Source organism: Ursus maritimus, unplaced genomic scaffold (assembly GCF_017311325.1).
Source record: "Ursus maritimus isolate PB19 unplaced genomic scaffold, ASM1731132v1 scaffold_6, whole genome shotgun sequence".
NCBI lineage: Eukaryota > Metazoa > Chordata > Mammalia > Carnivora > Ursidae > Ursus > Ursus maritimus.
Genome location: NW_024426774.1, coordinates 79376306 through 79382305, shown reverse-complemented (window position 1 = coordinate 79382305; position 6000 = coordinate 79376306). Strand labels below are relative to the sequence as shown.

Genomic DNA, 6000 nt, shown 5'->3' with positions numbered 1-6000 from the left:
TATGTTTTTGGAAGTAGCTTTGTACTTTATTCGCGAGTCACCTGTTTTATAGCTGTACTATATTTTTGACCCAGAAGTGAATCAGTTAGCCTGGTCATTAAATTTATTTATCAAGATCAAATGACATTTTATTGTTTAAAATGAATTTTAAATGAGTCCAACACATACTCAAAAATACATTTGCTATCAATGATAATATTTTAAAGAACACACGAGTAACTTCCAGAGAAAATTTCTAAGACTTGTTTGAACAATGGCACAAGATTTGAAAAAAATGTAAAGTCCTGAGGTGCCAGGCCAAACAGAGACATATGGGCACTATGGAAAGTCTAACAGTGATTTTAAATAATTCTTCTGTATTTAGAAGAGGTACTTAATGCTGCATGGGGAATGCCCATGAGATCCCTCACCTTAATATGGTATGTCTACTGATGAAAAGAAAGTTCTATGGTAAACAGAACCAGTCTTCCTCTGACGACAGTCGGTGGCCATTTATTGGGCCAGATCATGGGTTCTGTGATATCTCACTATTCTCTCCCATTCTGAGAGGCTTGTTCTTTCCAATTCTGGCAATCCCATGTGATAATATACATATGATGGTTTCTGGCAAACACAATTTTCTCTACCCTGTTACTTTTTCTGTGGTGTTTCATTATCCCATGTAGTGGTCTCCAGTTTATATGCTCTTTTTTCACTACTGGTTGGATATATGAATTCTGCTATGTCACACACAACTGGTCATGTTGCTTACTTTTCCATAGTCACATTTTATAGTTCCAAAAAGTTTTAACATACTCAACTCTGGGGTTATTAAAGGAATATTCCAAGTGGTGAATATGCCCCTCTGACCTTTGGAAATAGATATTATTCTGTGCTCCCCTTTATTACCCAAACAGTGGCCTCAAATGGAGACTAAATTAACTAGAAGCTGTAGAAATAACAAGGTTGACCTAACAAGCAATGAGTTTGTTTTGGTTAAGTAGATCCCAGAAACACATGCGATGAATGATTTAAAAACATCCACTACTTTATGACTATCTGTTGCTAAAAGATATTTTTGAAATGATGGTACATATTGTTACAGGAAAATTATGTCCCAAAGAGAATGTAATTTCTGTGAGATCATGTATATTAGAACTCAGTAAATATTTGTTGAATGAAGGCAAATAGGAGCTGAAAGAATTCTGGGAATGTTTGGTCTGATTGTAAAATTATGCTTTGAAATGACAGGTAGGAGGTACTAATCGAGCAGAAAATGTACTTAGACTGAACCTTTTTCAAAGTGAAGGTAAAAAGAAGTAGAAATGAGCATGGTCCTTGGGGAAAATACTTAAGAGGCCATTAAACTATCAATTATCCCAAGAAATAGTAGAAACAAATATGAATATCATTCATAAATTATTTTGTTACCAACATTCAGAGTATTGAATTTAAGAAAAGGATATTTTAGGGGGCGCCTGGGTGGCACAGCGGTTAAGCGTCTGCCTTCGGCTCAGGGCGTGATCCCGGCGTTATGGGATCGAGCCCCACATCAGGCTCCTCCGCTATGAGCCTGCTTCTTCCTCTCCCACTCTCCCTGCTTGTGTTCCCTCTCTCACTGGCTGTCTCTATCTCTGTCGAATAAATAAATAAAATCTTTAAAAAAGAAAAAAGAAAAGGATATTTTATAAAGGCTTGAAAACTCCTTTTGCATTTTAAAGCTTTTCCTAATGCATTTAGGCAAAAATCAAAGCAAAACAAAATTGTATTGTTTCCTTTAAATTGATGGTTAAAATGTTTGTCTTTTGTACAAATTTCTAACTTTTTGTACAAATTTCATAGTAAGTTTATTGACACTAAATTACAATACATAATATAGTTTTATGAATGAATAAAATTTAATTAAAAATGAGCTAAGAGGGGCGCCTGGGTGGCGCAGTCGTTGAGCATCTGCCTTCGGCTCAGGGAGTGATCCCGGCATTATGGGATCGAGCCCCACATCAGGCTTCTCCGCTTGGAGCCTGCTTCTTCCTCTCCCACTCCCCCTGTTTGTGTTCCCTCTCTCGCTGGCTGTCTCTCTCTGTCAAATAAATAAATAAAATCTTTAAAAAAAAATGAGCTAAGAAATATGATTCAGTAGAATGTTCTTGATACCATCAAGTAGGACTATCTCATAACCTTTAAGTAAATATTTTCTACTAGAAATAAATTATAGATAATCACGCTATTGAATAAGGAACATTAAGCTAGAGTATTAAGATATGACATTTAATTCTTAGAATTCATGTCTGGTTCCCAGAGAAAGTACAAAGAATGACTTATCTTAATTGCTTTTCTTTCATTTTTGGCAAACCTAAATCGGGGTGTCGGTTAGAGGTAAGAAACTACTTACTCTTTGTAATTAAACAATCTCAACAGTTCGAAAATTCTATTAAATATTGTTTTGCAGGTTCTACCAATGCCAGATTCAGTCCAAATCTCAGGCTCAATAGGCATAGCTCAGCATCCAAACATTACTCAGGGGGACCAATGAACAGCTTCTTCTTTTCTTGCCCATTATAGGCAAGACAAGGCTTTGGAGGTGTACCCATCTTTATAGAATAGAAGCACTCCAAGTGGATCATCCGACAAACAGCACTTAAAATGCTAAAGGATAAAAGCAGGTGTTTCTAATTTCTCAACTTTGAAAACGATGTTGAAAATCCGAGTTACAGGCGGAGAATCCGTGACATTTGGTTTGGCAGTGAAGATTACTCTTCAGGTGGAAGTGAGCGACAGGGAGGTGAGAGATACTACCACGTAGTTAACTGAGTAAGTGCTATAAAAGCGATGTTTGATTCTGTAAGTTAGGAGTGAAATCACAATGCTTGTTGAGTTAAAGAATGGAAGTTATTTATTTCTTAGTATGTTCGAAACTCTAGATCTGCCAGAAAGATTACTTTTAGCCTCCAGTTTTAAGAAAACTCTGAATACCGGATACAAATGTATTAGAATAAGATAAGAAACTAAAAAAAGAATACTGCAAAATACGATGGAAAAAATCGCACCTTCTAAATCAAGGTTTTATCCATTATCAATATTCTATTATAGATAAAATACATTATTTCTTGAAAGGATCACAGAGTTTTTACAATTCAGCTACGATGCAAGAATTTTCGTGCTCAGTGTGGACTTTTAAACACACCACTAATCCATTGTCTTCCTATACCATCGTTCTAAGACCTTGACCACGTGATGCTTTTCAAATGGCCACCATCTATAGTGTTATCTGCCAAACAGCAAATCAACCTTTATAATTAAAGTTGACAAGCTGACAAGAAAAATGAGTGTATACTTGCACATATATATGAATTTTTATGTCACATTGCCGTCTGTACACTTGTTTGCTTTTCGTCGATAGCTGAAGGCTCATTTCTCTGCACCAGAAGCGTGTTATATTCCAAGGTCTTCAGACAGCTCCCCTTCGCCCTAGTGAGTCTGTTGATTAATTTTGGATACTCTTTTTAATTAACACCCCAAAGGAGATCTAGATTATCTAGCCCATAGTCCATGAAAAACAAGTGAATCTGAAGAATAATGACCCAGGGAGACAGGCACACTCTCTTCAAATGATGTTTTAAGAACACTCAGTCTTTCACAAGTCAAAATCATGTCAGGCAATGCCTAGGGAGGACGTAGGCCTTTAATCAGGGCAAAAATAGAGGTTTATATTAGTCTAATTTAATTTTCTTTTTGACAGGGAGAGAAGTGATAGATGCCCCTTGACAGATGAAACATGGCGCCCCAATACAGTCCTGGTTGCCATTGGCCTTGATTAGTAACTGGTCCCATTTTGACCTCCAGGCAGATGAGTTGATGAATGACAGAAAAGAGTGAAGCAATTAGAACAGTAGGATGAAGTAGGAAACTAGCTAATTGTACCCAAATCTGTGAAACCTAATCACAGAACCAAGAAATATGATGCTTATGGCAGCTTTCATAAGTATGTCTAAAGACATTAACCCATCACGTGCGAAGAATACAATGGAACAACTCTGACAATACTAGCACCACAAAGAAAATTTCAGTTCATATCTTTAAAAAACCTTTTCTGAGGAGCGATTTTGTGGTAAGCCAACTGTTGCATCTGTTAGAGATGATAGGAAATACAGTCCTCTTTCATTTCTAGGCCACATCGCGAACAGGTGCAAAAAAATCTATCCTGACGTCTTAAGCAAAAAAGCTTTTTAGTGACTCAAGCTAACCCAGGTATCCAGTAAAAAACAAAAGCCAAAAGAAGAAAACCCTGAAATAAATACAAGGTCTTAACTATAGTTTTCAGTCAATTTCATTCTGGACCACTTGACTTAGCATAGCGTAGTTAAGGAGCATTTTCGAAGCTGAGTCATCTAATTGCTACTCCATTGCTTGTTGTCCTCAGCACTCAGCAGCTCCACATTTAGAAAAGCATATGCCATTCTATCTGTTCCTCTTCGGGGGGAAAAAATATCTTCCAGTTGATACTATGGATTCCATTTTTACCCTTACTAACAAAATGCTGAAGTTGTTTTTTTCTCATCATTTCGATGTTTAAAACCTCTAACCTGCAAAAGCCTGTTATGTAGTCTAACACTTCGCCGTGATGAAATGGGGATGCTTTTTACTGCTTTTCTTAATCTAGAATAAGAATGAGTGGCCATAACTGAAAATAACTGCTAAGCACGTTACCACGTCAAGGCACCAAGTCTTAAAAGAAGAAAAGTAATTGTATGTAAAGTTATTCTTCAATTTGAAACATGAGTGTCTACTTTCACAGTAGTCAGTCAGTCAGTTAGGGAGCAAACATCTATTGAGTGCCTTCTATGGATCAAATGCTGCAAAAAGTACTTTGCCTGTACAACGACTTTGGTAGCTCCCCAAATGGCTCCAAATTCCCATTGTCTTTTCGCACAGTGCTCTTTGCTATTTGATCTTGCTACTGTTCCCGTAAAATGGTGGAGTCTATTCCTCCACCCCTTAAATTTGGACTATATGACTTACTTTGGCCAAGGTGCCTTTAGAAATTATGAAATAAACAACCTTGCAAAGCAGTTTCCCTCTGGTACTTGGAAAGGGGAAGCCTGGAACACCAAAGTTTGAGTGATGATGGAGGAAAGAATGAATAAGCAAAAGAGACGGAGACTGAGATATCAGTCACACTGTTATATTAATGAAGTTACATTCACGTGCAGAATATGATATGGATGGATATACTCATGGTATAGACTATCATTATGACTCCATCTAATTGAATTATTATTAATGAACAATTATTAACAAATATACTATGATTTCCTGATGCCTTCCAAGTTTTCTGCTATGGGGTGCTTTCTTACACTCCACATGACTACTGCAAATTATTTTGAAAATATCTTTTGGTAGTTTCATATTCACTGCATATTCTATGTCAGGGAGTCTAGCACATTATTAATGCTACTGGCTTCAGCAGAAATTGTGTTGTCTAAATTGATCTCTCACCTACCTCAATCATGATACATTTTCAAATAATAAATATATTAATCAAAGAATATGCTATCTTTGAATCTCTTCAAAATACTGTGTAATAACTTTAGTATTTCCTTTCTAAGAATATTTAATAAATGTGGGGGAGGTCATTAAACATTAAGGACAAAAAGATAGCCAATGATAGGATATTCTAATGAAAAAAGATGAAATTTGATCTCTACCACACACCATATACAATTCAAGTTAGACTGTACTTCTCATCATAAAAAATAAGACAAGACATCTTCTGGTGGTTGCATGGGAGATGATCTTTAAGACTTTGGGGTTCTAACAAGACACAGAAAGCAATACCCATAAATAAAATGACTTCTAAATTATACTACATTAAAGCTAAAACTTTTCTATCCTCATACGTTTGTTGTCTGATTGGTTTACTTCTGAGTTTTTTTACCTCAAATTTGTTGCAAGGGTGATTCATTCACTGAAATGTAGTACATTCCCTAATATTTCTCTTTCTTTCTAAAAGGTACCAGCTAG

At 36.2% G+C, this 6000-nt stretch overlaps 1 long non-coding RNA gene across 1 annotated transcript in view; it reads right to left on the bottom strand.

The window, feature by feature from the left end:
• Positions 1-2261: 2261 nt before the first annotated feature.
• Positions 2262-6000, bottom strand: part of LOC121101057 — a 35110-nt gene continuing 31371 nt past the window's right edge. The window contains exon 3 of the long non-coding RNA XR_005833028.1: positions 2262-3456. This is a non-coding gene — a long non-coding RNA (uncharacterized LOC121101057). The remainder of the gene's footprint in view (positions 3457-6000) is intronic.